The sequence below is a fragment of the Notamacropus eugenii genome, chromosome 2, assembly GCF_028372415.1.
Source record: "Notamacropus eugenii isolate mMacEug1 chromosome 2, mMacEug1.pri_v2, whole genome shotgun sequence".
NCBI classification, from domain to species: Eukaryota; Metazoa; Chordata; class Mammalia; order Diprotodontia; family Macropodidae; genus Notamacropus; species Notamacropus eugenii.
In genome coordinates, this window is record NC_092873.1 from 106,838,357 (window position 1) to 106,864,453 (window position 26,097).

At 40.9% G+C, this 26,097-nt stretch overlaps 2 long non-coding RNA genes across 2 annotated transcripts in view; one reads left to right on the top strand and one right to left on the bottom strand.

Annotated features, from left to right (window-relative positions):
- LOC140526232 (uncharacterized) overlaps positions 1–16,418 on the top strand; it is a 35,785-nt gene extending 19,367 nt beyond the window's left edge. Inside the window, exon 3 of the long non-coding RNA XR_011974289.1 lies at positions 14,694–16,418. This is a non-coding gene — a long non-coding RNA (uncharacterized lncRNA). The remainder of the gene's footprint in view (positions 1–14,693) is intronic.
- Positions 1–25,459, bottom strand: part of LOC140526231 (uncharacterized) — a 34,677-nt gene extending 9,218 nt beyond the window's left edge. Inside the window, exon 1 of the long non-coding RNA XR_011974288.1 lies at positions 25,265–25,459. This is a non-coding gene — a long non-coding RNA (uncharacterized lncRNA). The remainder of the gene's footprint in view (positions 1–25,264) is intronic.
- Between the last annotated feature and the right edge of the window lie 638 nt (positions 25,460–26,097).

The window sequence follows — 26,097 nt, forward strand, 5'->3', positions numbered from 1 at the left end:
AAGAAACTTGCCGTCCTAAGGAGATGAATCAGCTGCATATGGTAAAAGTAGGAGGGATTTAGGCTCATCTGTAGGAAGAAATATAGTCCCTGCCCTCACGACCCCCCAAATGCAGACATACATAAAAATCCTCACTTTTCAGGCCACAGAACCACTCCCCTCCTGGCACCCCCCTCCCATGAGGGTGGAGGCAATTCTTGCCCTCAGGGATCATTTAGTGTGATTGGAGGGAACACCCTCTAGTCTCTCCCCTTCTCCTGAAGATTTTCTAATAATAATAGTAAAAGCTAGCATTTACATAGTGCTTAAAGGTCTAAAAGGGCTATGCAAATATCATTTTGTCCTCACAACAACTTTGGGCAATACTATTATCCTCATTTTACAGAACAGAAAACTGAAGTAATGGGGGTCAAGTGACTTGCTCAGAGTCATACATCTAGTAAGTGTCTGAGGCTGGATTTGAACTCAGGTCTTCCAGACTCTCCATCTGTAGTGCTTTGCTGTTGCCTCTAGCTAATTTGATACTTTTAGAGAACTGTAATCTTACTCATGCGGACAGCATGAGCTGAGGATGCATATTCTATGCTTGACTAGAAAGTTTAGACTTTAGTTGGTGAGAAAGCATGGACATATATATATATACAAAATGAAATCCCAGGTATTTTGGGGAAGGAAGAAACTAGAATCTGGGGCATAGGTAAGTTCAGAAAAAGGCTTCATGTAGAAAGAATGTAGAGCTAAGAAAGGAATAACAACTTGTGTTTAGTAGATTTGTAGTTTCATGTGTAGTCATTTCTTCTATTTACTATGTTATTAAAATGCTTGTTTTAGTCCATAAATGCGTATTAATGTAAAAAAAAAAATAAAAGGGGAAAAAAGAAGTCAAAGATTCTAAGAAGCAGAGGTGAGACAGGAGTACATTCTAGGCAGGGGGACACAGAGATGGGGGGGTGAAGGGCTGTGTGTATGGGATGCCAAGCTGGATGCCATAGAATGTGGGAAGGGAGGTAATTTGTGAAGAAACTGGAAAGATAGGGAAGGCCTCAGGTTGCCAGGGGCTTTAAATGTCACAGTTTGCATTTGATTCCTTTTCTAAAATTTTATTTTTAATTTATGGAATAAAACAATCATTTTAATAACACAGTATAATAAAAAAGATAATTATACACGATACTGCAAATCAACTATCTATAACTTTCTATTCCTTTCAAATATACAACAAAATATCATGTAAATTTCTTTTTCTTTTTTCTCTCCCCTCTCCCTGACCTGTTTGTATTTGATTTTTTTAAATTAAAAAAAATTGCACTTTAGTATTTTATTTTTTCCGATTACATGTAAAGATGGTGTTCAGCAATCATCTTTTTGTAAGATTTCGAGTTTGTATTTGATTCTTAAGGCACTAGGGAGCAACTGGAGTTTATTGAGCAAGAGGTTACATGATCAGACCTGTGCTTTAGGACTTTGGCATCTGGGTGGAGGATGGAGTGGGGAGAGGCTTGAGGCATGGAGACCAAAAATAGAAGGATTTTGCAACAGACTAGGCAAAAGGCGATGAGGGCCTGAGCTAGGGTGGCAGCTGCGTGAGTGGGGAGACAAAGAGGGAAGCAAGAGATGTTGAAGCAATGAAATGACAAGATTTGGCAGTTTTTTGGATATGTGGGGTAAGTGAGAGTGAGGAGGTGAGGACAGCACCTAGGCTGCAAATATGGGTGTCTAGAAGGTTGGTGGTGCCCTCCAATTGAATAGGGAGACTTGGTAAAGAGGTGAGTTTGGGGAAAAGATAATGAGTTCTGCTTTAAACCTGCTCAGTTTGAGATGCTTCTGGGGTATCCAGTCTGAAATGTGTAATAGGTATTTGGTAATACATTACTGGAGCTCAGGAGAGAGAATAGGGTTGAATATATACATATTCATAGAGATGGTAATTGAATTGATGGATGGTAATGAGATTACCAGGTGAGAGTATAGAGAAAAAAAAGAAGAGAAGGCCTAGGACAGAACCTTAGGTTACAGTCACAGTTAGGGAGTGTGATGCTTACTCAGCAAAGAAGACTGAGACAGAGTCTTCAGTTAGGCAGGAGGAGAATTAGGAGAGCGCAATGTCACACAAACCCAGAGAGACAGCATCCATGGGGAAAGGGTGATCAATAGCGTCCAAAACATCTGATAGGTTAGTTGTTGTCCTTCATCTTCTAAGAGGACCAAAATGACATCACCATGATAGAGTGAAATTTCAGTGTGTCCGACTGTGGCTAATTGGAACAATATGAGCTCGGAATGTTGGGCACAGATAGTCCGTGGGAATATTTGGGGTGGATATCCCAAATTTGTGCATCCTGCATTTACTTTGTGCTGTCTCAATTCTGCTTTGCTCAAAGAGCACAGTACCCCTTCTGATGTGGGCACGCCATGCTGAGCGGTCCTGTGCTAGTGTCTCCCATGCTGCTCAGTCAGATCCAAAGTTCTTGAGAGAGACCTTAAGAATGTCCTTGTATTGCTTCTTCTGGCCACCATGTGATTGCCTGTCCCATGCAAGTTGCCCATAAAATAGTCTTTTTGGCAAGCGTATATTTTGCATTTGAAAAATGACAAACAGGATGATTTCAGAAAAACCTGGAAAGACATGAACTGATGCAAAGTGAAGAGAGCAGAACCAGGAGAGCATTGGACACAGTAACAGCAACATTGTGTGATGAATTGTGAATGATTTAGCGATTCTCAGCAATACAATGATCCAAGACAATCCCAAAGGACTAATGATGAAGCATACTATCCACCTCCAGAGAAGAACAGATATTGTCTGAATGCAGAGTGAAGCATTCCATTCTTTCTTTCTTTCCTTCTTCCTTCCTTTCTTCCTTCCTTTCTTTCTTTCCTTCTTTCCTTCTTCCTTCCTTCCCTCCTTCCTTCCTTCTTTCTTTCCTTCCTTCCTTCTTTCTTTCTTTCCTTCTTTCTTTCTTTCTTCCTTCTTCTTCCTTCCTTCTCTCCTTCCTTCCTTCCTTCCTTCCTTCCTTTTTTCTTTTCCTTCTTTCTTTCTAGCTATCTTTCTCTTTCTTTTCCTTCTCTTTTTTATTGTAGTCTTCTTGTACAAAATGACTAATATGCAAATTTTTTATGTGATTGCACCTGTATAACTTATATTTGATTGCTTACCATCTCAGAGAAGGGGAAGGGGAAGTAGGTAGGTAGGTATAGAATTTGTAACTCAAAACTTCAAAATAACCCCAAATGTTAAAAATTGTTTTAATATGTAATTGGGAAAAAGTAAAATTTTACATAAAAATTTTTTCAAAAGCATCTGAGAGGTCAAAAAAAAAAAAGATGGAGAAGATGCCATTAGGTTTGGTAATTAAAGGATCACTGGTAACTTGGGAGAAAAGAGTTTTTGGAGCCAGATTGGAGAGGGATAAGAAGAGAATACTAAGACAGGAAGGAGGGATATGGAGTGTAGACAACTTTCTCAAGGAGTTTGGCTGAGAAAGGAAGGAGACATGTAGGGTAATAATTAGTGCCGATGATTAGATCTAGTGAGGGAATGTTTGTAGGCATCAGGGAAAGAACCAGTAGATAGAGAGGGGTTAAAGGATAGAAAGGAAGTGGATATGAGAGTGGAGGTAATAACTTGGAGGAGGAAGGGGTTAGGATCAAGGGTGCAAGTAAATGGGTGGTTGTTGCTTGTCCTTCATTCTTAAATTGGACCAGTGATATCATGAGGGTGATGTCTTGACTTGTACGTGAATTGAATTTAAGTGAGGCAGAACTGTACAAAATTGTCAGCTTCATTCTCTTCTCCAGAATCATGGAAGTCCAGGGGCAAGACAAAGGTCAGTTCTACTGGCTGAAAGTAGACGGGTTGGCTTTGGTGAAGAGGAGGACAACATTTCTATCAGAGAGTGGAGGAGAAAAGGAAATGGTGGGGGCTGAAGTCAAGGGGTTGTGCGATGAGGAGAAGTTGTCAGTTGAGAAAGAGTAGGGAAAAGAGAGTTCTTGTTTCTTTAATTTTTTTTTCAGTCAGGGAAGAGGCATGCTTCTGTTGAGGGAATGGGAGAGACAATACCACAGGAGGCTTAAGGAAAAAAATAGAAGACTTGGAATGCCCTGTAAAGGGAGGGAATAATTAGGGAGGTGTAAAGGAATTGCCTTGCTACAGTGAGGGCCCAGTTGTAATTAGGCAAATTACATTTGCAGTGCAATTAGTTAGCCCCATTTTGGGACCTCTACATCTTCTTTCAGCCAGTAGGAGAAAAAAAAGTGGATGGTAGGAGTAACTCAAGATTTCTCAAAGTACGAGTGGCATTAGGACAAAAGACTGAGGGGACCAAGAATTGGGGGCAGAGTAGAGTTGACTAAGGGGTAAAGATTGGGAGAGGGAAGAGGATATGTGCAGGGCAATTGTGATAGCCTGGAAAAATTCAATGAGATGGAGAGATTACAGGTCATAATGAGCATGAAGAATAGGTCTGAGAGGAATAAAGACTAAAGATGGAATGATAGGAAACTGGGATCAGATAAAGGTATTTTGGAGTTACTGATTAAGGAGTAGAACACTGGTTAGTGACAAAATCAAGGATGTGGCCATCTTTCTGTGAAGCTGAGATGGAGTGGAAGAGTAGGTAATAGGAAACGAGATTGAAGAATCGGGGGGCTGGAATACTGGAGGAAACATCTATATATATGTTTACCAACATATATGTATATATCAATATATGTATATATAGTGTATATATGCATATATGTATAGTTATATATGTATATATCAATATACATATATGTATATATACGTACATACATATATATATATATATATCGATGGGATGAAGAGAATTATTGTAAGCCAGTCACTGAAATAATTGAGAAAGGAGGGAGAATATCCTGGAGGTTGGTAGGTAATAGCTATTAGGATCTAGGTTGGGTGATAAATTTGGATACTGTGAAACTCAATGGAAGAGAGATTGCTGAGGGAGATCAGTGAACGGAGTTTCTGAAAGTGTCAGTGGGAATTGAGGGGTAACCTGACTCTACCTCCAAGACCAATGAGTCTAAGGGTATGGGATAGAAAAGGAAGGTTTGAGTTTTTATGTCTTCTGGGAGGAGTCAAATCTCAATGAGAGTCAGAAGATGGAAGGAGCATGAGAGGAGGAGGTATAATTATACAACCAGAAAGGATGGGAAAATAAGGAGTGGGACATTGGGGAATCAAGTAACATCATGAGCCCTGGAAAGCCAGTGGGTTCCACAAAACCCACAGGTTCAACAAAAACTGCTAAAGAACTCTTGAATATGTCCTCCCATAAATCAAACACGAGACCCACCTAACTTGCTGGGAATCTTCCTTTAGATTTCTCTCTTTTAATAAAAGACATTGATTCAAGGATTATCAAGTGACCTCCTTCTCACCTAGGCCAAACACAAACATTTCCATGATATTTATGGGCAAACCAAAGATATTGCTTTCTTTATCCTCTTGATAGTATAACTGAAGTAAAAATTACATCACTCTTTTGACGCATGCTAGTAAGGAGCTTCTGCATTCTGATCTTAGTATGAATTCCAGTTTTTATGAATTTTTCTCTTTCCATCAAGTATTCCATTTTGTATTCTACATTTGAAAAAATAGCATTTTTTATAGTGGGCAGTCAGGGAATCTTCTCATACTGAATTTTCTTTCCAACATTTTGTCTCCAAAAAAAATCCAGACTCCTTACAGCATCTGATCAGAATACCTTTCCTAGGCCTTGTCTCTCATAATCCTGGGAATCAAAACATTTTTTTTCCATTTCATGTCTGAGATGAAGTTCTTCTCTTTACGTTTTCACTGAATATTTGCCCAAGGAATAACAGAAGTGAGCTCTGTCCAAAGCAAAGTCTCCATGTAATTAATCTTCAAGGTTGTGAGGTCTGCTGAATTCCTGCTTGGTCCAGCTACATCTCCTCAGGCAGCAGCAACAGCTGCAGGTCCACCCTCTTGAGCTTATGACATTGTGTGGATCTGAATGCAGCTGTCCATTGTTTATCCCTCAGTCTGTGCTGCACGATCAGCCCACCTTCTCTGACCATACATTTTTCCGAAGACATCCTTCATGCTGCATCTCTTGTAGAATTCTTGGCTGGTAATGTATCGCAACTCACTCATGCCCAGTAGGTACTTTTCCATTGTCCTCTGAATGACCCTCAAGTGCAATCTTTCTGAGTCTGTGGTATTCTATGACTCTTAGCATCACAGGACTAATAGTGTTAACAAAAGAAAGGCTATTGTTTTAGGGAGAAGCTGAAATCATCTTTCTAAAGCATATGTCTGACCATGTCACTCTACTACTCAAGAATTTTTGGTCTCTTCCTTTTGCTTCTAGGATAAACTACAAATTGTTTAGGTTGGCGTTTAAGCCCTTTCACAACCTGGCTCTAACCTACCTTTCCACACATATCATGTTACTTCACAGTCAGTCAGTGAGCAAGCATTTATTAAGCATTTACTATGTACCAGTTACTAGGCTTTTTTAAATACTGGGGATGCCAAAAAACAAAACAAAGCAAAACCTCTGCAAAAAAACCAGCCCTTGTTCACAAGGAAATGATAGTTTAATGCAAAAAAATTATACATACAAGAAATTGTTTGTCTTTACTTTTTGAAGAGGACCAGTGACATCACGGGCGATGTCTTGACTTCCAAGGAAATTGGATTTAAGTGAGGCAGAGTTCCACCAAATCGTCAGCCTCATTCTCTCTTCCTGAGTCATGCAAGTCCAGTGACAAGACAAAAGTCAAGGTGACTGGTGATGTCCTGGGATATAGTGCATGACCTTGGCATCCTTGATGCCTGAGCAAGCTCAAAGCTTTCCACAGCTCCTGCTTCAGCCGCCTTCATGGACACTGGAACAAACTGTTCTCATCTGCCCCTCACATGCTTGGGGGTCATCACTCCTTAACTCATCAATGGATTTGAGGCCTGTTGATGACTTTCAATCTGGTTTAGCTTGTCTGCTGAGACAGTTTCACTAGACTGTGACCACTATACATACTACAGCTTGTCAGAGTCACAGGTGAGAGTTGGGGAAAGGTGGACACCAAAGCTGGATGAGCAATCCTCACACCAGAGGTGCTAGTCTTCCTGGAATGCCCCATAAAGATATATAAAGTGCAAATGCAACGTAATCTCAGAGCGAGGATAGTTTGGGGGGATGGCTAGGGAAGGGCTCCCACACTCTATGTTCCAGCCAGTCTGGCCTAGTTGCCTTCCCTGAACTCAACATCCTGTTTCCACTCCTGATACCTTTGCAAAGGCCACCCTCTCATGTACAGAATTCATTGATTCCTCATGGAATCCTTAGCTTCTTTCAAGGCTCAACTCAAGTATACCATCTTCAATGAGGCATCTTTCCTTATTCTCCCTGTTGTTAGTGTCTTCCTCCTCCTCAAGTTATTCCGTATTGACTTATCTGTGTAGATGCTGCATCATCCAGCAGAATGCAAAGTTCTTAGGGATGATTTTCATTTTTGCCTTTGTATTTCTAGAATCTAGGGCAGTGTCTTGTGAGTAGTTGGTGCTTAAAAATATTTGTTGAGTGGAGTTGATTTGCTATGAAAATCAAAGGCATTTATTTAGATTTTAAAATTTATCTATTTAACAATATTTTGTTGTTGTTTAGTTGTTTCAGTCATGTTTGACTCTTTGCGACCCTATCTGGGATTTTTTTGGAAAAGATACTAAAGTGGTTTGCCATTTCCTTCTCCAGCTCATTCTACAGATGAGGAAACTGAGGCTAATAGGGTAAAGTGACTTGCCCAGGGTCACCCAGCTAGTAAGTATCAGAGGCTGGATTTGAACTCAGAAAGATGAGTCTTCTTGACTCCAGGCCCAGCACTCTATCCACTGTGACACCTAACTGACCATGACAATATTATTTCTCTGTTGAACAATAAATGGGAGTTCTCTCTTCTTGAAATATCCAGACAACAGTTTCAATTCTCCATATCACTTTTGATGTGGTGATTCTGTTTCGGGGCAAGCTCAGGAGAGAAAAGCACAGATGGTGATAAGGATTGTGGTAGAAGTGATATTGCTGGTGTTGGCTTCTCTTCTAAATTATTTCCTTGCTGAGAAAATCACCGAACTGCTAGGGATCTTGGTTTTTTCATCTGTATGATGAGGCATTTGGACATAATGAGTTCTGATTTGTCTTCCAGCTCTAAATTCTGATCCTATGGGTTTGACTTGATAGAAAACAAGCCTGATCCAGTTGAACCAGGACAAGACTTGGAATCAGAAGACCTGGGATCCAGTCCTTGCCCTTTTACTCAGCTCCAATTCCCATATCTGTAAATTGGGGGAAAGACCCCTTCCTTGCCTGTCTCACCTGGGTTGTTGTGAAGGCCAAAGGAGAGCATTCTGAGCATTGTAAAGTCCCCTATAAATGGGACATAGGTTAATGAAATGGTTATCTTGTTACAGAATCACAAATTTAGAGTTGAAAGGACCTGAGTCCAAATGCCTCATTTTGTAAATGAGTTACCTGACTTGCTTAGGGTCCCACAGCCAGCAATTGTCTGAGATGGGATTTGAACAGGGTCCTTCTTGACTCCCAAGTCCAATCCCCTTACCACCATACCAGACTGCTTCTCATTTTCAAAGAGCCCAGAGATCAACTGATTAGAAATATTAAGAAGGTTGGTAATGTCAGCCCCAGACTACGTACACATTCAGGGCCCTAGGGTTCAAAACCTGGCTCTGCCACTTAAGTTGTGAAACCCAGAGAAAGTCACTTCCCCTCCCTGGGTCTCAGTTTTGTCATCTGTAAAATGGCATTGGAGGAGGAAGGTTGGATTAGAGGATGTTAAGGACCCTTCTAGTTCTAGATGGTCTATGAAATCATCATTTGTGAGAGGAAAGGACAAGGGTGACCCATCACAGAAACCAAGGATTAACTCAATTTAGGCCGTTAATAGAAGTTGGGCAAATTGATTACAAGATTTTGGGACTGCAAGAGACCTTAGATACCTATACAGTTTACGCAGTTTACAGATGAGGAAATAAGCCCAGAGAGGGAAAATGACTTTTTCTAAGTCACACAACTACCAGATGGCAGTTGGGATGATAGAATCAATGAATCTTGGAGTTGAAAGGACTCTCAAAGGTAGGAGTGTGCTAGAGCCAGGTGAAGAGTCAATTGATAAATTTTCTTTTTTTGAAGGCCATAGGGGTTAAGTGACTTGCCCAAGTTCACAACACTAGTAAGTGTCTAAGGCTGGATTTGAACTCAAGTCCTCCTGACTCCAGGGCCAGCATACTATCCACTGCACCCCCTACCAGTCCCCAGTTGGCAAATTTTCAAAGTTAGCATTTACACCTTGGAAATCAGCAAATTCACCCTGGAAGTCAGCAAATGCTACAAACCAGGGCTTGATTTATTGTTTCATTGATCGTCTAGATTTAAGAAAGGGATAAAGAAAATGTTCATAATGAAGACTCAGTGTAAAAATGTGTTGTGTGTACATTTTCCCCACCCTACTCCAGAGTTGATTGTTAAACATTTACCAACATATTTACTCTGAGTGTAATTCAACCCTGAACAGGAATCTCTTCTATAATATCAAGGCAAAAGCAGTCATGCTATTTCAGGCTGAAGACATCCAGTGAAAGGAAGGAGGGGGAGCCATTACTTCCCAAGGCAGCCTGTTCCATTTTGGAACAATGGGGATTATTAGGACAGTTTTCCTTATATGGTGCTAAGATCTATCTCTGTGAGCTTCTACCCATTGTTCTGTGTTATATACCCTTTGGGTTAAACAGAATACGAGTGATTCTTCTTCCAAATGACAAGTTCTTTAGTTTTTTAAACATAGCTAAGTCTTCTGTTCTCTGGATTAAACATCACTGGTCTTTCAACTAATCCTTGTAGGATATGACTCCCAGTCCTGTCAACAATGTTGGCAACTTCTCTGAATGTATCACAATTTGTCCAAGTCATCCCTATAATGTGGCATCTAGAACCAAAGGCAGTGATCCAGGTATGTTCTGACCAGTGCAAATTATACTGGGGCTTGTACCTTGCTTGTCCTGAATACTTCCACTCTTTTATTGCAACCTTAGTTTGCGTTTAGGTCAAGGGTATAATAAGAGTAGAACTGAGAAAGCCTAACTCCTCAGGGATATAGGCAGAGAAAGAATTTGGACAAGAAAGGGCTGTACATAACCCTTTGATCCAACAACACCACTACTAGGTCTGTATCCCAAAGTGATCATAAAAAAAGATAAAGAACTTACACATACAAAAATATTTATAGCAGCTCTTTCTGTTGTGGCAAAGAATTAGAAATTGTGGGGATATCCATCAATTGGGGAATGACTGAACAAGTTATGGCATATGATTGCAATGGAATATTATTGTGCTACAAGAAATGATCAGCAGGCAGATTTCAGAAAAACCTGAGAAGACTTATGTGAACTGACGCTGAGTCAAGTGAGCAGAACCAGGAGAACACTGTACCTAGTAAAAGCAATATTATATGATGATAAGCTGTGACAGGCTTAGCTCTTCTCAGCAATATAATAGTCCAAGACAATTCCAAAAGACTTATGATGGATATCCACATCCAGAGAAAGAACTGTGGAATTTGAATGCAGATCAAAGCATACTATTTTCAATTTTTTTTCCTTTTCTTGCAGTTTTTCCCTTTTGTTCTGATTTTTCTTTCACAACATGACTAATGTGGAAATATATTTAACATGATTGCACATGTATAACCTGTATCAGATTGCTTGCTGTCTGGGGAAAGGGGGGAGGAGAGTGGGAAGGAAGGAAGAAAAATTCAAAACTCAAAGTCTTATAAAAAATAAATGTTGAAAACATTTTCATGTAACTGGAAAAAATAAAATATCATTTACAAAAAAAGAAGAAAAATTTTAAAAGTATACAAGAAAGAAAGGGTTGTGCCCTGGAACTATACTGTATACCTGTGTCTGCATTTTGACATTCCCATTACCTTAGTTAGTGTTTAGTCATTTTCAGTTATGTCCAGCTCTTTGTGACCCCATTTGGGGTTTTCTTGGTAAAAATACTGGAGTGGTTTGTCATTTCCTTCTCCAGCTCATTTGACAGATGAGAAAACTGAGACAAACAGGGTTAAGTCACACAGCTAGTAACTGTCTGAATTCAGGTCTTCCTGACTCCAGGCTTACCACTCTATCCACCTTGCCCATTGAAGATATTGGGGATGCCTTATCATTGGAGGTCTTTAAGCGAAGAACAGATAGCCACTTGTAAGGAATGCTAAATTGAAGATTCTTATTCAAGTACAAGTGGGCCTAGATGGCTCTTGGGATCCTTTTTTTCTCACTCTTAGATTCTATGGTACTATGTCCAGTAATTAAAAGTGGGAGTGTTCTTATAGAGGAAAGCCACTGGTGCTTCCAAAAGTAGTGATGGTGGTGGTGATGTTGGTGAAGGTGACCATGCCAGTCAGTAGCGGTAGTGATAGTGTTAATGCTGAGGGCATTGAATAAACATTGAGGATGGGGTTCTAAGGAAGAGACTTCTGCTTCTCCTGACCCAAGACTGGGTGTGTGCTATGGAAGAACATGGGAGGAAGAGGAAGGAAGTCTAAGCTCTAGTCCTGGTTCAGTGACTAACTCTGTGTAACCTTGAGCAAGTCATGCCAACTTCCTGAGCTCCAGTACACCGGGTAAAAGGAGGGGGTTGGCATTCTGCAAAGCAATTTGGAATTATGCTTTTTTTGAAAAAAGTGGCTAAAATGTACACACTCTTTGACCCAGAGATTCTGTTGCTAACTATATTCCCCCAGGCAGCCAATGATAAAAAAGAGAAAAGTCTGTCATACACCAGAATGTTTATCACAGAACTTTTTGTAGTAACAGTGAATTGGAAGCACAGTATATTTCCCCACTGACTGAAGAATGACTAAATGAACTGTAGTACCAAAATGTAATGAAATTTTATTGTAATCTAAAAACAACAAATGTGAAAAATTCAGAAAAGCAGATAAAAATTTATATGAATCAGTCCTGTTCTCTCAGGTGGGGCCACATTGCTACATCACCCCCTCAGGCTTCTAGAGTGTCTCTTCTCTAATGCCAATGGCTTGAGTCCCCACCATTTGTGTTTTCCACCCCCATCTTGATATTTTATTATTTTAATTTTTAAGTAGCAAGTATTTTGCTATTTATCTTTTACTCTCACTACACACCATAGGTGATTTAAAAAAAATTCCGAAAAACAAATTCTTCAGTACGTAGCTAGCATAGTCTAGCAAAAAAAAAAAAATCCCATGTTAACCATGCTCAAAAATGTATGTCTTCCTGAAACTTAAGTTCCCCGCCTCTTTGTCAAGTGGGCAGCGTGTTTCATCTTCATCTTTAATCCTTTTGGATTCTTGGTTTATCATTGTGTTGATCAGAGTTCCAAAATCTTTCAAAGTTGTTTTTCCAGATCAAGTCATCATTGTATAAATTGCGCTTCCAGTTCTGCTCATATTAGCTGATAAAGGTCATTGCAGTTCCTTCTGAATTAGACATTTCATCATTTCTTATGGCACAATAATATTAAATTACATTCATATGTTACAATTTGTTGAGTCATTCCTCAACAGGAGGATAGTGACTTAGTTTCCAGTTTTGGGCTGTCAAAAATGATAGTTGCTCTAAATGTTTTTGTACATATAGATTCTTTTCCTCTTTTAAAAATTCTTTTGGAAATACAGACCCAGTAGTGGGATAGTGAGGTGGCTCAGTGAATTGAGAACTGGAACTGGAGTTAGGAAGACCTCAGTTCAAATCCAACCTCCAATGCTAGTTGAGAGACGAAGTGCCTATCAGCTTCGGTTTTCTCATTTGTAAAATGGGGATAATAATAGCACTTACCTTCCTGCCTTGCTGTGAGGATTAAAAGAGGTATTTGTGTCTTTGCAAACCTTAAAATGCCATATTAATATTATCATTATTATCTGGGTCAAAGAGTATGCACAATTTGGTAACTTTCTGTTCTCTCCATTTGTTATGGGGCCAGTGACTAGCAACCCAGTTCCATTTAACCACATAATGTAGGATTAGCTTTCAAAAAGAGATATTTGCTTCCAAGAACAAACAGACAAATATTTCTCTCCTCTTCTGGCCTAGCCAATACCCTGGGCATACTGTTCCCTACCTAACCTCTATCTTTGAGGTTGTAGGCTCTGAACTTAACTCAGATCCTCCAAAGCTCCGTTCCCACCAAGTTTATGGTCAGATATGGCATGATAGCCTGGATGGGCCTTTATCTCAGCTACTGCTGATCTGGAGTCACTCCCAAAGGTTATTTCTTGTTTCTCAGGTCATTAGTATGATGCTGACTTCAAAACTCAGAGTCTAGGATGATAGGATGCCAAGGAAGGCTCTACTTTCTTTATACCTAGAGGCATTGATACTGGGTTGGCTGCAAACCGAATCCCTGACAGGCCTTTTTAAGTGCCTCTGAAGTCAATCAGAAAACCTCTCATCATGTGGTTAGCAGACAGGAATCAGTTACAGAAAGTCTGTGCATGCTGGATTCTGTCCAAGTCACTTTCCTCACTTGGCATCATGATTCTCCCAGAAGCAGCTCCCTGGGATCCTTCATTTGGAGAGGAACCATTGAAAGGGGTCTGAGCATGTGCCAGACCACCATGACAAACTGATCGAGAGTGAAAAAAGCACAGCCAGGAAAACAATATAGACAATGGTCACAACAATGTAAATGGAAAGAAGAAAAAAGCAAAACTCAATTCTGTATAATTACAATGACCAAGAAGCTTGGAGGAGGAGAAGAGTTTTGAAAATGTCCCTCCTTCTCTTTTTTGTAGAGGTGGGGGATTATGGAAGCTGAATAATGCACACTGTCAGATTTAATTAATGCATTGGCCAAACTTTTTTTTCTCTTTCTTTTTATGAATTTCTGCATTGGGGGATGGGAGAGGCATATATTTAATCAATTAATCAATCAATTAATCAACCTACCAGGCACTGTGCTAGGTACTGGGAATATAAAGACAAAAATGAAATAATTGCCCTGCCCTCAAGGATCTTACATTCAATAAAGGTCATGAAAAGATAAAAGCTTTCAATATTTTTTTTAAGATGAGGGAATTGGGCTAAATGGTCTCCAGCTCTGCCATTCTGTGGCTTTTCATGCTGTATCCATTTTATAGACATATGATTGACATTCAGATTATCCCTTTTCCATCTGGGTCTTTCCAGAGTGAAATTCTCATCTCTCTAATCTGTCCTTGTGAAGAGGATGTGCGACTACATGTAGGTATAATCAACTTTTCAGCATTTGTGTGTGTGGGTTCTGGCAATTTCTTGTGTCTTCTATGAGTACTAGGAGTGGAACCACACCTTGATCCCACCCTTTCCCCATCTAAATGCCAGAGGCAAGCCCTTGAAGATTTCCCCTTCCTGAGATGAACTAAAGAGGCATGTAACAATTCCAGTCAGAAAACCCTTTATTGATCCTTCTGTCTCAGAGGGATCATCTGTTTCGTATGGACAAAGCTCTGGGGTGGACACTCTGGGGCTGGTTGGGAGTGTTTGTGTGTGGGTCAACAGCAACCACTGCTAACACTTATGTAGCACTTTAGGGTTTACCAAACACATTACAAACATTATCTCCTTTGAGCCTCACAGGAACCCTGAGAAATAATTATGATTATCCATTTTGCAGATGAGAAAACTGAAAAGGATCAAAAAGAAAGAGAATCATGGTCTCTCCCTCAGGGATGTCCATTACTCATATTGAGAAGCAATATGGTAAAGCGGAGAGAATGTGCTGGACATAGAATTTGGAAGACCTGACTTCAGATCCCATCTTTGGCATACTGACTGTGTGACCCTGAACAAGTCATTCCTCATACTGGGGCTAATGGGAGTGATATAATATCCATATTACTTAACTCATGGGGATTCAGGCTCAAAGGAAATAATGGCAAACATTAAAGTGCTAAATAAATATTAATTGTTATTGCCATATTTTCTGCAGTATTTTGCATCCATGTTATTTAGTTTCCCCAGGGGCAGCATGGAGGAGTAGAAAGAGTGAATGGTCTTGGAGTCAGAAGGCCTGGATTCTGGTCCTGGATCTGAGACTCACGGTCTCATGAACAATTCACTTAATGTATCTGAATCTCAATTTTCTTATCTGTAAAATGGGAATAATAATACTTGCTTTACTTATCTTATTGAATTGTTGTGAGGGAAGTGTTGCAAACTTTAAACTCAGAGATGTGGTATAGGATAATTTGTTTTAGAGCTTTAAGAGATGTTTGAGATAATTTAATCCAACCCCATCATTTTATGAGAGGAGATTGAAGCCTGGAGGGATGATATAACTTATCCAAGGCCACACAGGTAAGCAGCAAAACTGAGATTGGAATTCAGGTCTTCTGGCTCCAAAACCACCACATTGGGCTGGAGCAGCTAGATGGCTTGGTGGATAGAGCACTGGCGTGAGTTGAAATCTAGCCTCAGATACTTACTAACTGTGTGACCCTGGGCAAGTCACTTAACAACAACCTCTGTTTGCCTTAATCCACTGAAGAAGGAAACGGCAAAACGCTTCAGTATCTTTGCCAAGGAAACCTCGTGGACAGAATGGGGTTGAGAAGAGTCAGACATGACTGAGCAGCAACAGCACGCTGGGCTGTAATTAGTTGCTGCTGTCATTGTCATTGATGTGTTGTTCTTAGTTTTTCATTCTTTTCTTTGGATTCAATGGAGTTCACATGGAAATTGATATCCTGCTATTATTTTTTTTCCTATAACTGTTCTACAGACTATTGCACAGATGGATAAAATAATTACTTGTAATTGAATAAAAATATTGGGATACATCTTCTGTGGGCTCATAAAAAGCATCCTAGGACAATCAATCGATCAGTCAACCAATAACCACCCTGTATTATGATCACATTTTCCTGGACTATGTTTGGGACACTTTAGATAACTGCGCTTTCACTATCTTAGTAGCTTTAAAAATGTAAAATTGCTAGCACTCATTACAAATGAAGCAACTGGCTTAGTTAAAGTTAATTTTAAAAAGAAAAGTCATTTGAATGTTAGAATACATGTTGATTGCCGCATCATTTGCTATATCTGATGATATTTTTCTTATAGTGACCCTTTTGGAGAAGAGGGACATTTGGAAACCAGTACCTTAAGAGTCCTAATCGATGTGTTGTCTTCACAAACAAAGGGAATTTGACTAATTGGAACTAAATGCAGGACTGTGTAAGCCAGGCAGTTAGAAAATACAAAGGAATAAGGAAACTGGGGTATGCGGTAATTAAGAGTTGGAAACCAAAATAAATTGCCAGCACATATTTTTCAAAATGCGTTTGTAAAAATTTTATTTATTATAATGTATGCAAATCTTTCATGCTAAATAAACAAATATTGATACTAAAAAATGAGAATGCTTTTCTTTAGTTTTTATGAATTATTATTATGTCTGGGCAATTATGGGCAATGTGCAGTTCTGTTTCCAACATTTCGTTGCACAACATACCATCAATCATATAATAAATCTGAGCTCTTTAAAAAAAGCATTCTTGTAAATTTGAGTGACAATGACCTAATCTGGAATCACTATCATAAAACCTACTGTTACTATTTTAAAATCCACATGACTCAGCCATTTGTGTTTGATGCCTCTTTGTCAACATAATGATGGTTGAGTTCATGTAGATGTTGTTAATGGAGTGTCTTTTGGTTCCGATTTTGAATCTTGGCCATTTCATAGGTTCTGTCTGGATATTATCAATTTCCTATTACATTTGATACATCCGGTAACATAAATCTGTTGTCTATTTTACTAAGCCTTTCTGAAGTGAAGAGGTCTATTTGTCCCATAATTATTTCTTCAAATTTTAACCTGTTCATCATGTGTCCTGAGCATATCTATGAATCCTTTTCCTCTTTGGTGAGGAAATGTTAATCTTTCTATGACTGCCTTAGGGGTGATGAGTCCTGTGTTTTGTTAACCATTTAAAATTTTTGTTTTGATACTCTCTAAATCTGTTGCTGTCCATTTTACTTTGCCAAAAACATATGTTAAGACTGGTGTTGCTATAAAGTCTTTTTTTTTTCATTAAGTGTTGACTTCAGGATACCAGTTAGTCTCTTAATGTACAATGCTTCAGTTTTCTCCTTGACAGCCTTATGTTCAAGGAGTCTTTTCTGGTGCAAACCAACGTATTTGTAAGTATTGGCTTCATCCATGAATTCATCTGGACCTCTAGATACAAGGTAATCTTAAGTCTCTATTTTTCTTCGACTCTCATTAAGAATTTTACACTTTATTGAGTCCAAATGCCAATCTGATGAAGTAGCTATTTAAAGTGTTTGTCAATGGAACCATATTCCTAGATACCATTCATGCACATGAAGTGATGAATATGGTGCTTTGGTACATGCTTTCTATGATTTAAAAATCACACCCAGTTCTATTTGGGAATTATAATAATGGATTGATGGCTGAGTGGCACTGTCTCCCTAATGGCTGTGATATTTATTGTTGCTGATATCATTATTACTGTTGTTTCTTTATTAAATAATTTGGGAGATTTAGGGCTCAAGATATATGGAAAGCTGCTTATCACAGATAAATTTTCTCATTTCTCTTTCTGAACCCAGTTATGCAGGGTATTGGAGATTCATTTATCTTCCTAGGGACAGGGAGAATCAAAGACCATATCTCTGCTCCCCTTTCTATGTATTGTCATGTCTCCTCTTAGGTTTTATTTAGCCTCCCTCTTATAAATCCTGCCTCACTGGACAAACTCCTTGTGTTGGTGGGAAGATGTTGGGTGCAGGACGGGGATGGTCAGGGCTCGGATGGTTTGGGAAGTCATTCTGTGCAGTCTCTGTACTATTTCTCAGCCCAACACAGAATACCCTTTAGCCAGCCTGCCTGACAGATCCCTGAACTCATTCATCTGGATGTTAAGTCAAGAGTCATACTATGACCAGCACAGCCTGTGAGCTTATCTTCTTCAGCTGAGTTTTAGGACACTTGAGATCTGTGGGGGGCATGTCTAAACCTGTATGTGTGTATGTGTGCATATGCTGCTCAGGGGAATCTGGGTTTGTATGTCTGCTTTTGCGTATATATTGGTATGTGTGTGCGTCCATACAGGAGTGTTTGCGTGTGTTTCTGAGTTATGTGTATGTCTCTGAGATGGCAAATATTAACAAGAAGTGGCAGGGGGAGAGGGGGACTGGGGGTCTCTACCTGGAGCCCTGGACCTTCCCCAGGGATAAGAAATAGAGATAACTCTATGTACCTCAGATAGCACCTGGAACTTGGCCAGAAAGCTTGCCAAAAGCAGAACAGCCCAGCTCAGGGGGCTGGACTAGGGAAGCACTCGTGTGAATTCTGTTCTGATGGTGCTTGGTCTCCCAACTGTGTTCCGGTTGTTATCAGTGTTGGATGACACTGTATGAGAATTTTTAACACACAGTCAAGCCAAGGAAGGGCCTTCTGGCTCCCATAATTACATTGGCTACATCCCCCAACCACCTGATCCATCTACTTCCATTTCTCAATCCCTCTTCTGCCTCCCCACAACCTAGGGACATGGCCAAAACAAAGCTAAAGAGAATTGTAAGCAGAGACTGAATTTATTTGGGGAAAAAATGCTGTTATGCCCCACTGCCTGATTTTGATTAGGCCTTCTGCCCAGTTACTTTAAGGCTCCAGATTTGTTGACTTTGGGGAACAGCTGACAGAGCTTCTTCACTTGTGTCTGTGTGTCTCCAAAGCTTCTCTATTTCCAGGTCCCAGTGAATTAAGAGGTTCATAGATTGAGAGCTGGAAGGAATCTCAAAGGTCATCTAGTGCGCCCCCTCATGTCGTTGTTGTTCAGTCATTTCAATCTTATCTGACCTCATCTGGGGTTTTCTTGGCAAAGATACTGGAGTGGTTTGCCATTACCTTCTCCAACTCATTTTACAGATGAGGAAACTGAGGTGAACAGGGTAAAGTGACTTGCCTGGAGTCACACATCTAGGAAGTGTCTGAGGCTAGGTTTGAGCTCATGAAGATGAGCCTGGGCCCAGTGATCTATTCTCTAGGTTACCTAATCCCCCTCATTTTACAGTCACTCGATCAATCGACAAATAAGCATTTATCAAGTGTCAGGTATTGTGCAAAATGCTGATGATTCAAAGATAAAAGTGAAATAGTCCCTTCCTTCAAGAAGCTTATACTTTATCAAGGGAGATAACCTATAAATATATATGTATTTACAAGACATATATAAAGTGGATCTGAAGTAATTTTTGGAGGACACACTTAAGTAACTGGTGGTATGGGGTTGGGGTAGGAGACACCAGGAAAGTCCTGCTACATAAGGGAGACATTAGACTGAGTCTGGAAGGAGACCAGAGACTCCAGGAGGTGGACGTGAGGAGAGGGAACATTGTAGGCTTGAAGTATAGCTAGTGCAGAGCCAGAGAGATGGGAGATGGAGTGTAAGGTGAGAGGGACAGAAAATAGACCAGCAGAGTCAAACCTTAAGGTGTATTGAGAGCAGTAAGGGGTGAGAAGATCAGAGAGGTAGGAAGGGGCAAGATTGGGAAGGACTTTCCAAGCCAAATAGAGGATCCTAGGCAGGTAGATGCCACAGTAGATAGAGTACTGCCCCTCCTGGAGTCAGGAAGGCCTGAGTTCAAATTTGGCCTCAGACACTTACTAGCTGTATGACCCTGGGCAAGTCACTTAAACCTGATGACCTCAAATTAAAAAAAAAGAAGAAGTAGTAAAGATCAGACTTCAAGTCCAAATCACATAATCTTTCTTCAACCCCATCCTTGGGCTTGAAATGGCCAGACAACTCCCTGCTCATTGTTTCATTTTTGCAAACATCTGTCCCTTCTTTAATTTCCACTGCTCCATACTCTAGTTGGGTCAGCCAGACTTTGCTGCCAGCTCTCCGGACCTGGCTGCTTTTCCAGACTCTTGGCGCTGACTCCCCTCAAGGGCATGGAAGGTATTCACTTATCTAATAGAGCAGTGGCCCCTTCCCTTCCACCCCCCACTTTCATCCTTCATCTCTCCCTAGTAGCTAGGCACAGCCCTAAAGTATCAGGGCAAGTGGAGAGAAAGAGAGAGAGAGAGAGATAGAGAGAGAGAGAGAGAGAGAGAGAGAGAGAGAGAGAGAGAGAGAGAGAGAGAGAGAGAGAGAGAGCACAAAACGATCAAAGCTTAGCTTTGGAAAGGATATTGACATTACATAGGCAAGAATCTTCTCTACAGCACCTTTGCTTGAGCACCTCCAGTAATGAGGAATCCCCATCCCTTGACTGGATCATTCGCTTGCTAGATTGTTGGCTTGAGCTGAAATATCCCCTCCCTGAAAATTCTCCCCTTTGGCTCTTTTCATCACAATCAGGATCTTGCTGCCTGATGTGGGAGACACTGTCCTTCCTCTAAGGGATCTCTGTCTGGTTGGGAAGACAGTCTCTCCCTGTCCTTAGGGAGCCTCCAGTCTTACAGGAACAACCCTCTGCCTTCAGGAAGTTTCACTTGACGCTCACTAGCTGTGTGACTTTGGGCAAGTCACTTAACCCCAAATGCCTCATCCTGGGTCATCTCCAGTCATCCTGATGAATATCTGGTCACTGGATTCAGATGGCTCAGGAGGAGAAAGTGAGGCTGGTGACCTACACAGCCCTCCCTCACTCAAAACAAAGTCAAGTGCAAATCACATAATCATTTCTCTGATGGCATGGTCTGCTTCAGCAATGGAAGAACACACACATTTTAAGGAGAGAGGAATAGCTGCCACTTTAAGGGAAGTCTAAGCAACATCCAGATTTCCTATCTAAAATCTCTGACCAGCTCATTCTGTTTTCTATCTCCCAAATCCACACCTGTGTTTTTGTTTTCTCAGGCCCCTCCAAGCCCTGAGGACAGGCAGTGTGGGATAACAGAGAGAATGTTGGCTTGGAGGCTTGGGGACTTGGGCAGAAATCTTACCTCTGATTCTTATTAGATGTGTGACTTTGGGCCAGTCCTCTAAGGTCATTGAACCTCAGTTTCCTTATCTATAAAATGAAAGAATTGGACTTGATGGCTTCTGATGTCCCTTCTAATTCTAGATCTGGTATCACATTGAGATATTTGGGGATACCTGAGTCCCAGCCAGAACTAGCTTCCCTTATAACGAACTCTCATAGGATCATAAATTTAGAGCTGGAAGGAATCTCAGAAGTCAAGTCTAACCTCTTTCTTTTACCGATAAAGAAACTGAGTCTATGCTGGTTAGGTGACTTGCCCAGGGTCACATAGCTAGTAAGTGACTGAGGCGGGATTCAAATTTACACCTATGATCTATGACCACCCATACACAAGCTTCCACAGTCAGATTAAGAAAGAACCTGCTATATCCCAGGGGCCTCCTAAGACCAAGGAGAAGACAGACAAAGATTCTGTTTGCACCTCACCCTGTCTAAATATGTCCCACCTCTCTCCTGCTTTCCCTCTCAAGCGTTCTCCCCTTCCCTACCTTACCTCTCCACCCTGGGAAATCCACTCAGCTCTCTGCCTGCCCCTTGGGTCAACATTCCGGTTATTCATTTAACATGAGTGTTTATCCTAGGTCTGGGGAAGCTGTCTGTGTATCTGTCTTTCCTTGGCTCAGGTCTCCCTTTGGAGCCAGGGAACACACGTACAGTGAGTGGGTGCCCTGGAGTGGGGACCAGGGAAACTGCAATCTTGTCAGCTTCTATTTTGCTATGTACTCTGCCCTCATCTGGGCTCTTGGCTATGCTAGGTTGGGGTCGGGGAGGAGGGATTCAGGAAAAGAGAGGAGAAAGTTGGGGGACTGATGGCTCATGTTTATTGGGTTCCATTCCCCTATCTGCCATTACTGGTCATGTGGAGCATTGACTGAAATGTTCAGGACAGAAGAGGAGAGAAGGAGGAGGGATTCTTATTTCTCTGGGTTAGGATTCAGGGTGGTCTTGCCTAGAGGCAGAGAGATAGAGTGAATGACTTATCAAAACCATTCCTTGCTCTAAAAGTCAAAGAACCCTCTCAGTAAGTGGGGGGTGGAGATGGGGTGGAAATGGTGTGCATTTAGGGCATGGAACAGAAAGGAGCTGGGAGTTTGGGACAGTTCTGTTTCCCCATCTACACACACTAGAACTTCCCTAGTCCCCATACTGGACTTGGCTGGACACACAGCCAAGAAGCCATGCCATGCCACCAGGCACAATGTCCAGCTCAGGCTGCTGAATCATAGGATTATAGGATTTCAAGCTGGAAGGTTTATAGAGATCAGTCAGCCAACTCCTTCGTTTTAAGAGAGAGGAAACTGAACTTCAAAGATAGGAAATAACTTTTCCAAGGTCATGCAGCTAGGAAGTACCAGAGCCCCATTTCTATCAATAAAAATCTAAAAGGCAAACAGAGCAAGGTTGGCCACAGGATATCTCCTGGGAAACTATCCTTGGATATACTTCCAGTTCAGTCCTGGAAACTCTAGCACAGTATACTGAATAACACGACCAGGTTTTGGAGAGGACATCATCACCATCACCATCACCATCTACTTTAACAGAGGTCTTTACTACTTATAAGGTGTTTTATGCACCTCATCTCATTGGACGCATCAGTGGTGAACTAATTGTGAACCATTAGTCAAGGCTAAGCTTAAGTTAGACTTATCTGTGTGAAAGCAACATCGTCCAGTGGAATATAAATTCTTTGAGGACAAGATTTTCCTCCTTGTCCTCAGGGCTTAAAATAGTGTCTGGCATACAGTAGGCACTTCATAAATGCTGAAAATCCTTGCTACTGAGGCTGAAGCTGGTGTTACTCGAGTGAATGGAATTTGCATGTTGTCTTTCCTATCAGAATATGAACTCTGTGAGGGCAGGCACTGTCTTTTTTTTTTTTTTTAACTTTTTTTAGTATACCCAGTGCATAGCACAGTGCTTAAAACACAATAAGCACTTAATAAGTACTCATTTATTGCTTCATTGAAAAAAAAAGAAATAGACAACTACAGGTGTCATTATTCCCATTTTTCAGATAAAGAACTCTGTCTTCTTGGAAAGCCAGGCCAGGACTTGGGCTCATTTTCCTGTGGGTACACTCCTCTTCTGTGAGGAGCATTGTATTAGACATAGGCAGAATCTCCCTTAGTGCAGCCGGTATGGACTGAGGGGCCCAGGAACTCCTAATCCCTTGATCTCAGGAACCCATGAAGTTGCCTCTGATGATGGAAATGTCCTTCTCAGGATTGTTGTTTGGTCATAGAAATATGAGGCAGAAGACGCAGGTTGAAATCCTGACTCAAGCTCACCTAAATACGCATATGCATTAAGTGGCTGCCAATGGCACAAGGATTAGAAGCTTGGGAATTCCACATCATACATTCCAAAGGGAGGAAGAGGAGAGTCAGAGAAGGAATTATTTCTCCCCTGGTGACTCTTCTGGCCCAGTGGCCAATCTTCCATGTCCCAGACATCCTAGTCACTATCACAGGGGCCAAGGAAGCAATAAGATTATCACATCATCCCAAAATACAACTGTATCAGCAGCAGTGACCAGGGAAACCCAGCTCAGATTTGTGTACGCTCCAACAGGGTATGCTTTAGCCAGAGCAGATCGCGGACCTCTAATTGCCTCCATCACAACTAAAGACAAAATATATTTTGTATTTGTCTATAATCCTCACAAGATACTTCATTTTTTTCCGTCAGCCTTCTCCTATCTGTTCCTTCTCCCAGGAGAAGGAAGAGACCATAGGCCTCACTTGCAATTTTCAAATAATTTGTAAGTGTTCATCACCTTATTCGTCCCCTTAGAAGTCCCTCTGCTAGAAATCTCCAAGGCAGTAAGATTTCACACTACCTGAGATCCCTTTCCTGCCATCCCCACTCTTACCATCACACTGCCTTCCCTAAGCATCTAACTAAATAGCAATTGTTTCTCTTTTACCCAGGAACCCTGAGGGTCTTCCTCTCCTAATTTGATTTTTTTGGTTATTTTTTTTCTTTTATTAAAAGGGGCTATCCCTTGAGTAACTACTTAAAGAGACATTCATTGAATGGGTGTATCTCCCTCAAAGTGAGAACATGATAAGATCTTAGCCTGAAAGGGCCAGGGTCTCCCATTGCATCCTGGGCCATCTCCAGTCATCCTGATGAATATCAGGCCGCTGGACCCAGATGACTCTGGAGGAGAAGTGAGGCTGGTGACTTTGCACAGCCCTCCCTCAATCAAATCAAAATCAATTGTGAGTCATGTCATCATCTTGATGTCATGGTCCTCTTCAAGAATGAAGTACAAACACAACAACAACAACCCAGGAGTGACCCTTCCTCCTTGAGGTCACACATGGCCCTCTAGGTCCTCAAGGACGGCCCTTTGACTGAATCCAAGCTAAAGTTTAAAGTCCTAACCACTCATGGGTCTGAGACAAAGGATATCAAAGGATAAAAACATGGCCTCTGTCCTTAGAGTATGAAGATCCAAGCTTAAAATGCCCCAGAACCCACATACAAGATCCTATAATAATTAAACATTAAACTTACACAAGAATAAACCTTTTCATTTTTTACCTGACTAGGAGCTCCCTGATGTCAGAAAATGTATTTTCTCACCCCCCAGACTGAGGGCTTCCAGATGGTAGGGAATATGTCTCTCCCATAAGCCTGGGAGCTCCCTGAGGACAGGCACTGTCTCCCATTTCAGAATGGAGTTCTTAACTCTAACTCTCTTGCCTTTCTTGCCATAGTGTATGGCTCTGCCCCTTGATAATACTGAGTTCATGGTATTAGTGACCGTCAGATATTGGGTTTATCTAATATATTTTTTTTCTCCCAACAATTCCAAATGCTTCCCTGTTCCCTCTCTGGAAATCTCATTCCTCTAGTAATACTTCCAGGCCATGTCTCTAACCCTGATTTCCTGTCAGATTCCCCAAACAACAACTCAAAGGTCATGTAGTCCACCCCCCTCATTTTCTAGTCAATCAGTAAGTCAACAAACAGGTATTCATGAAGTGCTTCCTTTGTGCCAGGAATTATACAAAATGGTGGTGTTACAAAGACAAATATAAAATAGCTCCTGCCCTCAGCAAACTTACATTTAAGAAAGGAGACAACATAGAAATATCTAAGTATTTATAAGACATATGTAAAATAGACCTGAAGTAATTTTAGAGAGCACATACAAGGAGCTGGTAGGGTGGGGTGGGGGGGCAATGATTAACTCCTGTGTCATACCTTTTAGATGTTTTCCTGTGTGATCTTGGACTAGCTGACTCTTCTTTTTGGCCTCAATTTTCTTCCTTTGTAAAATGCAGAGGTTGGATTAGATGACCCTTAAGACCTCTTCAGCTCTAAACCCTGTCATCCTAAGGTAGCATAAAAGCTAGCATTTATATAGCACCTTAAGGTTTGCAAAGCTCATTACATATGTTATCCCATTTGAATGAGCTTTGGACTCAAAGTTTGCAGAGCTGAGTCTTTTGTCTTTGCTAATGTGTGACTGGGAATTCCATACCACACATTCCAAAGGGAGGAACAAGTGAGAGAGAGAGGGAGTTATTTCTCCCTTGAATGCTTCTCCACTGTTGTGTTTGAATCCTGGCTGTTACCAACTCATATCAAGAAAAACCCAAATGGGGTCAGGAAGAGTAGGACCTGACTGAAATGACTCGACATCAGCAAGAATAAGAACAAGATTCAGAGCAGCAATAACCCACAACAACACCAAAGACAAGAGGAATGCTGGAGACTAGAAATGGATTCCTGCAGATCCAATGGTGAATCAGAAAACCACAAATTAACATTACCTATGTTGTATTGTATTTTTATTTATTTTGTTAACATTTTCCCAATTACTGTGACTTCGGGCAAGCCATTTAAACTCCTTGGGTGCCAGTTTCCTCATCTTTAAGATAAAGGAGTTGGACTGAAGGGTCTCCAAAGATTCCATGTAGCTTACAATTGCCAGGTCAAATTTAATAGGCCAGGAAACCACTTAGTCGTTTAGCTTGTTAACAAAATATGGCATTTTATACTGAACGTTAATGGAATTTTTTTGGTTAGGAGTT